Raw genomic sequence first — 15,884 nt, forward strand, 5'->3', positions numbered from 1 at the left:
TGGAAGCTATATATATTATTAGACAGAGCCTTGTTATTTGCAGACAAACAGAACATGTACACACATTGTAACTGTTTCAGCTCAACAATATCAGTGACGGCCATTCGCTGGTTCATAACTCAGGACAGTGCCTTAACCAATTAGAGTCAATCTGCCAGGTTTAAATTTCAAACAATGCTCGGCAGTTAGCTTTCTGTCACCATAAATTGGTGCATTTTCCATGACAACACCTCTACCAATCAGACTCTACTTGTCAACAAATTAGCACTCTCTTCTCATATGTTGATTTCCCTTGCATTGTATTCTTGTGAAGGTCCTGATGAAAGACAAAAAGCTTTGACAAAAAATGTCTCTCTTTTTCAATCGATACTTCAACCAAATGACTCCTACCAAATGATTAAATCCTTGGTTCTATAAACTTCATTGGCAATTATATTAAGTTAACTGAATTGTTCCTCAATTATAAGCTTACATTATTTATGCTGTCTTTTAACATGCCCTGGGAACAAAGTACATTATTTGCAACCAACTACACTGAGTACACATTTATGAAATGCATGTTAGACTAATCTGAGATAACACAAAAAATGTTTCTGGCATAAACCAGTCTGGTGGAAGGATGCTCCACAGCACCTCTGTGCCACAAGTGCTCAATATACCTGATCAGTATGCATTGTCTGCAAGATGTGAAAAGCAGAAGCCAAGCAGTTCAGCATGCAGAGTAGAAAGGAAGGATAATGGATGACTGGACATATGGTGTGTGACAGCCCTGATCCTTAGGCTCGACACCAACATGAAGCCACCTAACCACTGTTTATTAAGTCTGTGAAAAGACTGCTGAAGGATTAAACTGTCCATCTTATGGGAAAAATGCATTGATCTTTCACACTGTTGTGAACCATCCATGTGCAGTTTCACGGTGTCGCAGAGAGAGCTTATTCCAAGGAAACACTGACGTTAATATTTTTCTGCACTTGCAGCATTTTACAGTTCACACCCCCGAAACTCTTCACATTTCTGTGTTGAAATCGAAAACAAAATAATTGAGCTGGGTTTTCATTATTGGTTCAGGAATTGAGAGTCAGGCTATTTTCCAAGGTTATGTTCCCAAGATGTCAGTAAGTGCACCTGTATATCACAGAATATAGAATCATGGAACCCCTACAGTACAGAAGGAGGACATTCGGCCCACCAAGCCTGCATGACAACTCCTTTCCCCATAACCCCATATATTTACCCTGCTAATCCACCAAAACTAGGGTCAATTTAGCATGGCCAATCAATCTAACCCGCACATCTTTGGACTGTGGGATGAAACCAGAGCACCCGCAGGAAACCCATGGGATTGCAAGAATGGGCTAGATTTGGGAGCCATCACCTCTCAGTGCAGGCTCAAGGTGGGAACAGAAGTGGACAGAGATGCCAAGGCCATCAGGTTAAAAGACCCACCTCAAATGCAAGGACATAGGTCCTATGCTGTAGATGACTGTAAGGCTCACTCTTCCCTCACGCCTCCACCCAACCTCCACAGCTCTCCATTCCCACTTGTACTTTTTGTGGCCCTGGATTCTTCCCTTGCATATCCACTCATCCGTTATTCACAATGGATAGAACTCACAGACCCCATAATAACACTGGAAAATCTTTAACATGCACTCAAAATATTAAAAATCATCAATTCCTACTCCACTGGAAAAGAAATTACTCCTCCATTTAAACCCCACTTGAAAACAACTCTGTCCTCTCAAGTGCTCCTCAATTTGTCAAAATAAACAATCGGCCATTCAAAAAACACTTCAAAATACTTTAATCCTATAAGCTGCTCAGAAAATTGTGAATAAAATAAAGCTCACAGTCCCGTTCACAGCTGTGTAAAGAATCTGTGCAGAGCTAAATCCATTCAGTGGTTTTAAACCTAAGTGAATCATTCAAACCCTCCAGAGGTTAATACAATAATACCATTCCCCCCAAGACTCAAAAAAATGTGGACTTTAAATCCATATAAAAATCCATGTAAAAATCAAAGCATGGGGTCCAGATTCCCTTTTAAATTAGATTTCCAATACTGACAAATGCAGAACACTTTTTCTGCTCGAGGAAGCACTCTGATGCATGTGAGTGCTTACACAATGCTGATTAATTTAATGGCTATTTATGAGCTCTATGATCATCTAAGGCATTAAAAAATACTTAAATTATCATATACCATCATATGCAGATGTTTGGCAGACCTTTTAAACTTGCTTGTCAAAAGTTTCCTGCCTTAACAGCAGGCTTCTTATAAAGTTCACCAACTGACTGACCTGATGTGTTTCACACAAGAAACCATCTACCTCACTAAAGATATCAATACCTGGAAAATTCACAATTCAGCAGGCATTTAAAAGGCTGATCTTGATGTCACTGTGCTATAATTCAGGTCAGAAACTCCAAAGTGTTTTACGAAGTCTGCCTGGATCATGAAGTTTTGCAATTTAAATTTGGTGAAGGTAAGCATAGGATGTTTCACTTCAGGTAGAGTTCAGCTGACCCACTAGTGAGATTTTATCAAACAAAGTTTATTTCAGAATACAATTAACATGTATAGAAAGAAAATTAGCAAATAACTTTTACCAATTACAAACAAGAAAAAAAACCCATGATATTGTATGAACCTTAACAGCTAAATACCACTCCAACCAAACAAATCCTATAAACAATAACCTTGCCACAGATTTAGCACAGAAAATACAAATGCTCACGTGATGCTGGAACATAGTCCTTTGGTTGGATATTGCAGTTCTCTTGATACACACACAATCAAACTTTAAGCCAGAACAGCTTCCCAAACACCAGGGAGAGAGAGAGACTCTAGTTACTAGCTAGCAAGCCACCAACAGCAGAATTTTCACTCCTGGAAGGCAAGATCTGCTTCCAACTAGCCAGCAGAATTTACAAAAGCAGGGACAGAGAGAGAAAACCTGCCTGCCACTTGACAACCAGGATAACTTCTGACTCTAAACCAAAACTCAAAATGAATCCTTGGATTCTTCTGGGGAGTAATCACCTGACTTTGACTTGTCAATCAATCTTCCCCCTCACAATGCAGGGTCATAAAAAGATCCCAGAAAGTACCCGAGGCCCAGAGTAAACATAAACAAATCCCCATTTAAACCATTGAAGCAGCAATGAAAGGACTTTTAGCAGACAGCTCGGCAACAGTAAAGAAAACCCAATGCTGCTTAACTGCAGAGGACATGATTTAGAAAAAAAACACACTAATGTCACAATGAAAAAAAAACCACACTAACGTCACAACTGTCAATGTGTGTCATATTGCGACCAACCACATATTCCACACCAGTCAAAAGGATGGCAGGAAATGGGTGGGAAATTGAAATTTAAGGTTCCCTCACACCTCCATTTTTGGCTACCCAGCACAGGTTTGTCCAGTGTCATGATGAGAAAAACTGGCAGCCTGTTTTTTTTTTCCTATTTCCCTTTTCAAACAGTGATTGTAAATTCTCAGATCCTATCACAACACTGAGGTATGTTTAAACTTTGACCAACAGCCCATAAACTCAGCACTGAGACTCAGCTGCCTATCTTAGAATATATTTGCTTTTTCATTCATTGACTCCTGTGAAAAGGAAATTCAAAAATGGTGTAACAAGTGGCTGATTCTCGACAACTTCCTATCTGATGATAAGATTTAAATTTAAGATCAAAATATCTTTCCAATTAGTTTATTTATTGAATTGCTTTTCCTCCAGTATTCCTGCCCTCAATTAACCGATCACCCAAATGGATGATCAACAAAATGATTCTCTTATTTCATGCATGTTTGTTCTTGATGACCCTCATTATTTGCCTCAGCCATTTAACCTTGTCACTAGTACTCATTCTCATCCTGAAATTTAAGCCGTTCAACTATTTGGTTAGAGTTAAAACAAAAAAATAAGTTTCTATGTTGATGGCACACTGCTATTTACCATTTAGAATTTGTAATGATTTTGCTCCCAATTTAAATGCAAATATCCAAAGATAACTTTTAGGGGTGTTAACTAAATATTCAGCAAATTTAGAAACACATTCTATTTCATGCTTCCTTGGAGTAACAACCTTTCCATCTCAATGTAAAACTGTACACAGTCTGTACATAACAATTTGAAAGGTCAATACAGTTTCCCATAAGATGGACAGTTTAATCCTTCAGCTGCTTTTTTTCACAAATTTAATAAATAGTAGTTAGGTGGCTTCATGTTGCTGTCAAGCCTTAGGGTCTGGAACACCAAGCTGTGCCAGGGTGGCACAGTTGTTAGCACTGCTGCTTCCGTGCCGACCTGGCACAGCATGGGACCCGGGTTTCATTCCTGGCTTGGGTGACTGTCTGTGCAGAGTCTGCATGTTCTCCCCGTGTCTGCATGGGTTTCCTCCGGATGCTCCGGTTTCCTCCAATGGTCTGAAAGACACGCTGGTTAGGTGCATTGGCCATGCTAAATTCTCCGGAGTGTGGCAACTAGGGGATTTTCCCAGTAACTTCATTGTAGTGTTAATGTAAGCCTACTTGTGACACAAATAAATAAACTTTAAATTTTATCTTTAACTAAGAGAATGTGAGTTTGGGAGTTAGTTGGCCAAAGGGTGTGAATAGACCCCCATGGTTCCTGTGCTCAAGTGATTGTCTAAACATTAGGAATCGACATGTAATTTGCCAACTGTTTATCATGATTTAAACGTACCTGCAAACGCTGAAACCAACATGTGCACATTTGGCACTTGGGCTTTGAATAGATACAGTTTTCCTGCAGCTATACAATTAGCCTGCACTCACTGTGGCTTGATTCAGACCCTGGATCCTATCTTCTCCAGCATGGAGCGGCTGGTGACTTCCAGCCAGCAACCTCTGGAACTTGATATTTTGCATTATCTAATGACTTATATCAAAACTTTCAGTGCAATCACTGCAGCTTTCATGGAACAATAACTGCTGTGGTAGAAACTAAAGTAGCCATCGTGGTAGCTGTGCGCTCCTTGTCAAAAGGAGCTTGCAGGGTGTCTCCAATAACCAGAGATCTGTCTTCCACTAGATCACTGAACTGGATGAACAGAGGCGCACCCCCCCCCCCCCCCCCCCCACCACCGGCACCCTCCCAAATTTGCACTATTCCCATTGCTGTTGCCTGTCAGCCAGGTGACAAAGACTCATGTCCCTGCTGAGAATGGTGAATCAGAGGCAGGTCTATCATGGCTCATCAACGTGAGTGTCTCAGGAAGACATTCAAACTGCCCTCTTCAGAGTCTCAGCAACCATCCAACTTGCCTGATGATGCTGTTGGAGTTGCTCTTGATAGAAGCACTACACAAGAGCAGATTAATGATCCACACCAAGGTGAATGGTTTAACATTCGTAAATGCTGTTGGTTGTGTCATATCTCCTTTGATGATTGAGTAGTGGGTTTTTTGTGAACTTCATGAGGAAGAGGTTGAAAGAATTGAGCAGTAATATTGGTCTGCCCGATGGATTCTAAATTATGGAAGGTACATTAATGGATACAGGTGGTTAATGAAATGGTTAATGAGGGTTGTATTCACGAAAGCTCTATAACTCTTGTCCTATACATGCACTGTTGTTTTCCGAGATGTGTTTTGCTAGAGATGGGGTATCTTTAGCCGATAACTTCGAGCTGTCTTTGGGGGTGCATTTGTTTTCATTATGTCCTGTAGGTTCCCACTAAACTTGTAGACAAAAAGGTTCTCCTGCATGCTTATAATGAAGATTCCCTAACTCTAACCAACTCCAGACTCTAAGTGGCTTTTGTCCTACAATGTACATCATATGACAAAAGTGCTCCAGAGTCTTACGATGGAGAAGGTAACTCAAAAGTGCTCTTCAATTAGATAGTGGCAAGTGTGCTCCCCAGCCGCAGTCTATCCAGCTGGAAAGTTCTATGCTTCCATTCCTCTTCCACCTCTTAACTCCCAGCACAATGCTGGCATTAATGATTAGTCTCTCAAGATGGCCAGATTTGGTCATCCTCATCACTTGCTTTCCCACCTATTTTGTGTCATCTGCAAACACAGCAATAGTACACTCACTTCCATCATTTAAGTTATTAATATATATTGTAAATATCTCTGACCCCAGCACTGATCCACTCGTTACAGGTTGCCATCCTGAAAAATCCCACTTATTTCAACTCTCTGTCTTCTATTAGTTAACCAATTCCTCGATCCATGCTAATATGCTGCCGCCGACATCATGGGCTCTTATCTTGTAGTCTTTTGTGCAGTACCTTATCAAAGGCTATTTGGAGATCAGAGTATATTGCATCTACTGCGTCCCCTTTATCTATCCTGATCAATACCATTCCAATTAGGTTATTCAGCAGCAAGCTTTCATGAGTTTAAAAATAAAGATTTTTAAATCTCACATACTTAGCCTGTATTAACTCACACACATGTATACACACACACACATGCGCACAGATTGAATACAGATAAAGACAGTGCACATTTACAGATTACAGTTAATTTAGTCTTGCATGTGGCTGGCCTGTGATTTTTTAAAATGGTTTTGATGTTTTAAAGTTGAAGTAAGGGCCTTGTAAAGTGAAGGGTTCACAGAAGGTTTCTTGTTGTTACATATTTAGGAGGTTGGTGAACTTGCAACTAAAAACAGCTTAACTGCTTTGATGACTTGCAAATAGTTTCAGAATCTGGGTCTCAGATCTGGCTGATGACTAATGGATCTGCTGGATTTGCCTACAAAAAGCTCTTAGCTTATCTTTAAAACAGACAAAGAAATGATTGTCTCATCATGTGGTTTTTCATAAGTTCAAGGTCTTTTCCAAATAAGAGTTGTATTCTTTTGATTCCACATCCTGTGTTGGGGATTAACACATCTGAGGTCTACCCTGTCCAGTTTGGTTGTGGAGCAGCCACAATGATACAATGGGAAGTTGATGATGGCTCTTGAGTTTCGATCTTCCCTTTTGTTCAGGATGAAACATGGAGGTAGGCAGTCTAGAAACTCCATAGTGTTTTTGTGCTGGTCAATCTTTTTATGATAAGGTGTGTGAATTCCAAAGCTGGCTGTGAGATATGCTCACCTATGCAATATTTAATTAGGTGTTCACTGGAGACTTGACTGGCTGTAATTCAAGTGCCAAAAGCCAGTTGGTTTGCAGCAGCATTCTGAACAGCTTGTTTGTGTCCAAGTTTTAAACGTATGGACTGAAAGTTCATAACATGACATCCTTGTACTGGACATGACACTGGGTTAATAGCTACCCTTCTCCAAATAACTAAACAATGAAAGAAACAGGTTTTACAATATTGTTTGCAGACATTTCAACTCCAGAGAATGGGTATGAAAAATTCTATTTTATCATGATGTTGCAGGAATGGGCAAGACCCGGATGCCATTATTTGCCAGCAGAAACTATTTGTGAGGACAATGGAAAAAGATGCTTTGGTCACATAACAGAAACTCGCTTCCCGATGAGGAGATTTAATTAGGTCTATTTCTGGAGCAGAGAAGAGAAACATCTAGATCAGTGAAGCAACAAGACCTTCCTTGAGAAACACCAGTAGACCGGGATTTGGGCTGGTCCGGAAATGGTCCAGGCTGTGCTTGAGAGCTTCAATAGCGCACAGTGACTGAAGTGGAACAAGGGATAAAAATCAAGAACAGAGATCATCCTTTGTAAAACTCCAGGCTATTTTTCTTTTGGGGAACAAAATGAATTACAGGCCTGCATTGTTCCAATACTTCACCATGGGGACAAAGCACACGTGACGAAGAGCTCTCTGAACTCTTATGACCTAAATGCATGTTGTGTGTCTATCTGCATGAGTGTGCAAATTGAATATGGTTGCATATAAATATGAATCTTTAATAACAAAGTCATCTTTTGAAACTTGTAAGAAAATCTGTCATCCATTTGTTCCTGACAGTTGCCGCACTCAAGGAGTGAAAACACTTTCTGAAACATGCCATCTTTGCACATTTGAGAGCTGAAAAATGTAGGAACCATCCCAATCACCTTTCCCCTGTTGGTAACAACCTGCCTGATGTGTTGCTGATAGTTGCAGGCAAGGTGCACATTGAGGGAATGGAATCGCTTCCCATTCTTGAATACCTCTCGAGTTTAAATGAGAACTTACACAGGCACATGCGGACACTTAATGGCTCCCTGGACAATGGGGAAACTGCTATTCTGGTCCAATCCTCTGTAGTGGGAGTTCTCTGCTTCTGGTCTTCTCTGAAAATAGGAACAATTGTAATTCATCAGAACGCACAGACTCACAGAGACCTCCCTTTTGGACAGTGCACAGAGAATTGAGATGTGATTTATATCACCTGTGCAGTCTAGAAGGTTCCAGTGGTATGAGGATTAGCTGCTAAAGTGACCTTGACTGCCAACAGCAATGTTGTGATTGCAATGACAGCAATGTCAAAGATCTTTGTGCCTACCTCCTTGTTAAAGTACAACCTCCTCATGGTCTTGGGTTATGTGACCGAATACTGTTCTCTGAAGACCCTGTATGAATGGTGCTTCCTGCTAAGAGCTCTCCTTTCAACCACTCCAGCCCCAAACCCCATCCACCTACTCTCCTGCTGTTGCTGTTGGTGTACCTGGAAACACATCCTTCAATCTGTCCTGCAAGAGAGAACCCCAAGCACAATCTCCCTGGGAGGTGCAGGGGGATTCGGCCTCCTTCTGCACACTGGACACCACAATGGCAGTATGCACTTGTTCTGGATTAAGTGATTTATAAATCCCTACACAAAAACCTTCAATGACATATTCTCATGTTGTATTACAATTTCTGGACCTTAACAACCTAATGCTGTTGACCTCACCACATATGCCATGTGTCCGAAATCAATTAAGTCATCATGGTTGTGAAGATGTCATGTTCTGCTCATTCATAATCTACCCACTCGTTTTTTTTCCTGGTTAAAAAAAATGTATAGTTTGATAAGATAGCTGTTTAAACTTTACTAAGAGTAAATTCAAAAATCACTCTCCTATAAAAGTAAAACAAAAAATAAGAATGTGTAACAAAGCTAATGACCACAGATAATCAATTTGGAGAGGACAGCAGAAAGAAATGCTTTCTATGCAGAAGGGCTTTTGCTCTCCCTTTGAAATTGGCTGTTGTTCATTAAACTACGTCACCTTTTTTCACTACTAAACTTTTTGTTTACCTGGTGTGAAGAACTATTTATGAACAATTCCAGTAACGGTATTGCTGTTTTTAGATGCCCTTCACTCAAAAAAAAAAATGCCTCACAGATACAAAATCTTACTGACTGCACAGGACAGAGCAGACAGATGTGCTGGCATGCATTTGTCTATATACGGTCAGGGAAGCATTCTGAAGCTGTATGTGGTCCCAAGTTATCCTGAGGCTCATACTGACTCAAGCTTGCAAGTACAAGTTATTCATAACCCACCATCTGTTCTCTCATATTGAATCATATTTATCTTGGCAAAAGTGTTTTCGCATTTTTGAGATGTGTGGTGGCAATGGTTGCGGCAAGATTGGTTGCCTGATGTCGGGTACTTTTTTTCAGGTTTGAGAAGAGAACGTGAAAGTGGAAAGACAAATAATTCCAGTCGGATTCTTCACATGGCAGCAGCAGTTAAATTTTTATGTCCGATACTTGAAGACTTTTCTGCATAGCGCTCACATGATTCAATCATGACAAGAAATTACCAAATATTTAAATATTGGTTTACACAATATTTAAACAGGAAAGTATCAAAGTATTACATTCCAGGTGTCATAATTTGTTGAGTTGCAAACCAACCTCATCAGGCTAGATGGCCCTGAACTAGATGTCTAACCCCTAGTTCTAAACAGTGAAGCACAACCACTCTACATAGATAGAAACATAAAAGCTAGAAGCAGGAGTAAGCCACTTGGCCCTTCGAGCCTGGTCCACCATTCATTAAGATCATGGCTGATCATCAAATTCAATATCCTGATCCCCCCTTCCCCCCCCCATCTCTTAAGCCCCAAGAGCTATATCTAATTTCTTCTTGAAATCAGACAACGTTTTGGCCTCAGTTACATTCTGTGGTAGTGAATTCCAAACATTCACCACCCTCTGGATGGAGAAATTTCTCCTCACCTCTGTTCTAAAAGGTTTACCTCTTATCCTCAAACAATAACTCCTAATTCTGGACTCCCTACCATTGGGAACATTCTTTTTGAATCTACCCTGTCTAATCCTGTGAGAATTTTATAACTTTCTATGGGATCCCCTCTCCTTCTAAACTCCAGTGAAGATAATCCTAACCAACTTAGTCTCTCCTCATATGACAGACCTGCCATTCTGGAATCAGCCTGGTAAACCTTCACTGCCTCTATAGCAAGGACATCCTTCCTCAGATAAGGACACCAAAACTGCAAGACACAACAAGCTACAAGATGAAGGCATGCAAAATCGCCCACATGAAAAGGGTGTCATAATCAGGTGCAGCAAATACACAGCCACGGGAGGTCTGCATTTTAACATATTCAATTTGTAATGAGTGCAGAGTCATGTTTCACAATAGATACAAAACAATCTTAAAATTCTCAATTCTTCTCAGCTGCAACCTGAAAAAAAATCAATTTGCAAAGTTTTCTGACCCAAAAACAAATTAACACTGATAGCTAAAAACTTATCAGCGATTCCACTTTCTGGCCTCAAAAGAACAGCAATCCACTCTGCCGTGGAAGCAGCAAACTTTAATGAGTAAAATGCTGAATCTTGGACATATTTAGCAGGCTGCTTTGACAAGCTGAGAATGGTGCTCTTGGGAAAACTTCAAAATTCAAAACTTGCTGAACTGTGAAACGTTAACCTTGTTTTTTTTGAACTGCGTACAAAAAAAAATACAGACCATGGTATCAGACTGAATGGGGCCACAGTGCTACAGGGGAGGCATCTGCAGCCAGATAAGGTTCATATAGAATCCTACATTGCAGAAGGAGGCCATTCGGCCCATTGAGTCTGCACCGACCACAATCCCACCCAGGCCCTATCCCCATAACCCCATGTATTTACCATAGCCAATCACCCCAATACTAAGGGGAAATTTACCATGGCCTAACCCGCACATCTTTGGACTGTGGGAAGAAACTGGAGCATCCGGAGGAAACCCACGCAGACATGGGAAGAATGTGCAAACTCCACACAGACAGTGACCCAAGCCGGGAATCAAACCCAAGTCCCTGGCGCTGTGAGGCAGCAGTGCTAACCACTGTGTCACCGTGCCGCCCCAAGGTTATGGACCTTGAGAATTCTATTGAACGGGATATAAGTTAATGAGTTTTTTGCAGTGCGTAACATTTCTCAGAGTCACTTATCAAAGGGTACCCCCATGCAGGATCAAATAGAATGAAAATTTACTGAAAGAATTACGTAAAAGGCAATCGTGACTTAAAGACATCAGTCCTACAGTCAGGAACAGGTGACTTGTCAACAAATCCAGGGAAACCTACAATCCACTTCAAACTGATCATTGGCAGGTGGCTGTACGTAAGCCCTCTTGTAAAGTTATTGATATTTGAGTTGTAGTTTTGAATTTGCTGACAGTATAGTCAATCTTTAAGTGGTATCCACAAAGGGACTTGTACAAGATTTGACATAAGGGCTGGAATTTTACCGCCCTGGCCACCACAGGAATCGGAGTGGGCGAGGGGTGGACAATGAAAAGGTCCATTGGCCTTGAGCAGGATCTTATGATTTCAGGACAAGTGAGGCTGTAAAATCCCACCCATTGAGTGGAAAAACGATGGAGGCGCTTGTGACGAGATATGTTACAGGAAAGGTGGTCCTCAGGGAGGGATGGGTAAGGATCATAAAAATGGAAATAACCCATTAGGAGAGGCAGAGCAATGGACACGGGGGTGGCGGGGGGGGGGGGGGGTCCATGTGCCATTCGGCAGTGATGAATGCAGTATCGCTAATGGCATACCAACAGAGGGTCAAAAGTGATGAATGTGAAAAAATAGACTAAGGCAGGAAGCAAGTGACCAGGAAGCAGTGATGAATTGACTCTTGAAGGAACTCGATGACGAGCGGGAGAACAAGCGAAGGTTGGCAGAAAGGGTAGAAAAGGTAAAGGAAAGGTGCTGTAACAGGGAACAACATCTGGAAAACTAGTGCAAAAACAAGGGGGATGAAAGTGAAGGTTGCAAAGAGGAGTCTGATAAGGAGAAAAATAAATGACTTGTACTGAACCCAAAGCTGCTCAGTGGCTTCCCAAAGACAAAAATAAGAGGAGGGATCTATAAGGTAATGAAACAGAGAATGCTTCGGACTTCGAGAGCCGGGAAGGGCAATCTATTTCAGGCAATGCTGGAGGTAGAACAGGGCCTGAAGGAACCACCAATGTTTTTTTTTCCGTCTGGCTATTCCCTACCTATTCAGCTGCAATGGGCTGCAACTGGGAGGATGAGATGACCTTCGGGGGCAGGCCTACAGTAATTGGCTGTGGACTCTGATATCCCATAGCTTGCTGTCCCTCCAATCAGCAATGTCAGATTTTGACCCACAGGATGAGAATAACAATGAGGAAAGGGTAGTAAGGCTTTACATTTTGAACTGATGCAGGTGGGTGAAAGGAATTCTGGGCTGATTAATAAGCAGATGTATGTGAAATGAAGGCACCAACCCCTCGGAATTGGCAACAAGAGAGGTCGATTTCTCGAGAAGGTCAGAACAGTAAAGAATGCTACAATTGTGGTGGAAGGGATCATTTTGCTCATGGCTGCAGAAAACGCAGGAAAAATAAAACCAAACCCACAGCTTCCTGGATAGAATCCTGTCCGAGTACTCTCAATTATGAGGCATTGATGGAATGGCGGCAGTCCAGGAAAAGAGGGAGCCCACAAGGAAGCATTCAAGCTATCCACGGCAAAGACCAGAAAGAGACTCAAGCTCGAAGGCTCAGCCCGAGTATCTGCGTCTACCAAGGTTCAATCGGTATGGGAAAGCCACGGTGATTATCATTGTCGAGGGGTGGGGAGGAAGGTTGCTGGTGGAGCCTGGTGTACAGTGGTACATTCACCTTTTCAAATGAAATCACCCTGGTCAAGAAGGTAACCTTATGTGTTAAAAAGATTCAGACAATTCAGTGGCTGGAGTGGTATCAGAGGCCTTAAATTTTAGAGTAGAATCCCTCCGTACTAAGTGGACATGTGCAGTCATGAAGTGGGTTCCAAATGGGTCCTTGGCCCATATTGAATGTTAGCTCGTAATGTGATTTGGACAACAGTTGTCTGTGGAAAGGGTAATGAAGCGGTGGCAATAATACCCTCAAAGGATGAGGAAGCCTCCGTTGTGACCTACAATTTGCAAACCACAAAGACTAGGAGTGCAAGAAAGGTACGGGGCAATTGTCTGAAATGTCAAGGAACGCACTGCCGCCCATGACGGTGGAAGGGGTAACAAGAGGCCTCAGTATTGGAGAGGAACCTATGTCCTAATCTCAAAGCAATATACCTTCTAAAAATATGCAGGAAGGGACCCAGAGAGAGAAATAACCTCCCTCGTGGAACAAGGGATCCTGAAAAAAATGGACATGTCGGGCAGGAGGAGATTCCGTTTCTCAGATTAACTTTCAGAAAAGGAGGGCAAACAATAAATGAGGAAGCAGAAGGTCATACATCAGTTGCACTGGCTGGATACGATAACTTCTTTCCAGTTATTTTTGGGCCTAGCAGGTTATTGTTGAGAGGCTTACAAAGCTACACTAACTCCTTCACTGAGATCGTTGAAGAAAAGGGTCAGAAGGCGATTGGCATGAGAAATGTGAGGAACCTATTGTGCAGTTGAAGCAGGACCTTCAGACTGTCCAGCCCTGCAAATGTAGACCCTGGGAAGGGATTTTGTCTGGAAGTGGCAGCCACTGATGCCAGCCTAGGCATGGTTCTCATGCAGGAAGTGTATGATGGCCTCAAACCAGTGGTCTCCAGCACCAGAGCTCTACCGATGGTGGCCAAAGGTTACTACATTTGCAAACGACATCCCCTGACCATTGAAACACTATGTTGCTCATGGGGACCCAGCCTACCATCCTAAGAACTCATTACACACTTATCTGCTCCCGAGCTGGAAGAGCTAGGGAAGGGATTCTTTCTAGTGCAAGGGTCGGTAAATGAACCCTGAAACTGCAAGATGTGAACCTTAAAGTCAGAGGGCGGGATTTTCCAGCCACGCTCGCCCCAAAACCAGAAGATCCCACCTGAGGTCAACAGACCTCTGCATGGTCCGGCCCCCCACACTACAATTCCCGTGTCGGGCAGGACAGGAAAATTCCCCCCAAAGTATTTGGAGAGCAGCAAATCTCAATTACCAGGAGAACCACCGAGCTGCACTGATGATGAAGTAGTCTGGGAAAAGGAGTTTTTAAATCAGAACAAGGACCAAAGGGCAAGACATTATGCAGATAACTTGAGCTTGAGTAGGGCGGCACAGTGGCACAGTAGTTCGCATTGCTGCTTCACAGCCCCAGGGACCCAGGTTCAATTCCGGCCTCAGGTGACTGTTTGTGTGGAGTTTGCATGTTCTCCCCGTGTCTGCGTGGGCTTGCTCCGGGTGCTGCGGTTTCCTCCCACAGTCCTAAGATGTGTTGGTTAGGTGGATTGTCCGTGCTAAATTGCCCCTGTCAGGGGGATTGGAGGGTAAATTTGTGGGGTTACGGGGATAGGGCCTGGGTGGGATTGTGGTCGGTGCAGGCTCGATGGGCCAAATGGTCTCCTTCTGCGCTGTAGGGAGTCCATGATTCTATAATGATTTGTAGAAAAGGAGAAAGAAAACAAGATGTGGCATCTATGACTCACAGAGTTGAACACAGTAAGAAGTCTCACAACACCAGGTTAAAGTCCAACAGGTTTATTTGGTAGCAAATACCATAAGCTTTCGGAGCGCTGCTCCTTCGTCAGATGGAGTGGAAATGTGCTCTCAAACAGTGTACAGAGACACAAAATCAAGTTACAGAATACTGATTAGAATGCGAATCCCTACAGCCAGCCAGGTGTTAAAGGTACAGACAATGTGGGTGGAGGGAGCATTCAACACAGGTTAAAGAGATGTGTATTGTCTCCAGACAGAACAGCTAGTGAGATTCTGCAAATCCAGGAGGCAAGCTGTGGGGGTTACTGATAATGTAACGTCCATCTGACGAAGGAGCAGCGCTCCGAAAGCTTATGGTATTTGCTACCAAATAAACCTGTTGGACTTTAACCTGGTGTTGTGAGACTTCTTACTATGCTCTAAAGCAAAGCAGGAATGAATGTTACAGCCATCAGGTTGAGACCCATTCCTGAACCGAGCCTCTGTGGAAAGACAAATGGAAAGCAAATTAACGGTACCAGCACAAATTTATCCAGCCAGCATCCAAAGGTCCAAAGGCAGGATATGTTGGGCCTGAACTAAATTATCTTGACAGGGTTGGGATCAGTCAGATGATGACCACACCTCAAGGAAATCATTGTGTATTTCCATACAAATTGTTTGTTATGTGTAGTTAACAATCTTGGTTGACAGAGGAGAAAGGCACCCTTGGGATAGCCTTGAGGGTCCATGGCAATGTGCCAGACAGACTTTATTAGACCATTCCCCACTTCTAAGAAAGGCAATAAATATTACCTGATATTAGTGGATTGTTTCACCAAATGGGTGGAAGTGCTCCCTTGCAAATCAGCTATTGTATTACTGAGAGTCATAGAGTCATAGAGGTTTACAGCATGGAAACAAGCCCTTCGGCCCAACTTGTCCATGCTGCCCTTTTTTTAAAAACCCCTAAACTAATCCCAATTGCCTGCATTTGGCCCATATCCCTCTATACCCATCTTACCCATGTAACTGTCTAAATGCTTTTTAAAAGACAAAATTG

The sequence above is a fragment of the Mustelus asterias genome, chromosome 6 (genome assembly GCF_964213995.1).
Source record: "Mustelus asterias chromosome 6, sMusAst1.hap1.1, whole genome shotgun sequence".
NCBI lineage: Eukaryota > Metazoa > Chordata > Chondrichthyes > Carcharhiniformes > Triakidae > Mustelus > Mustelus asterias.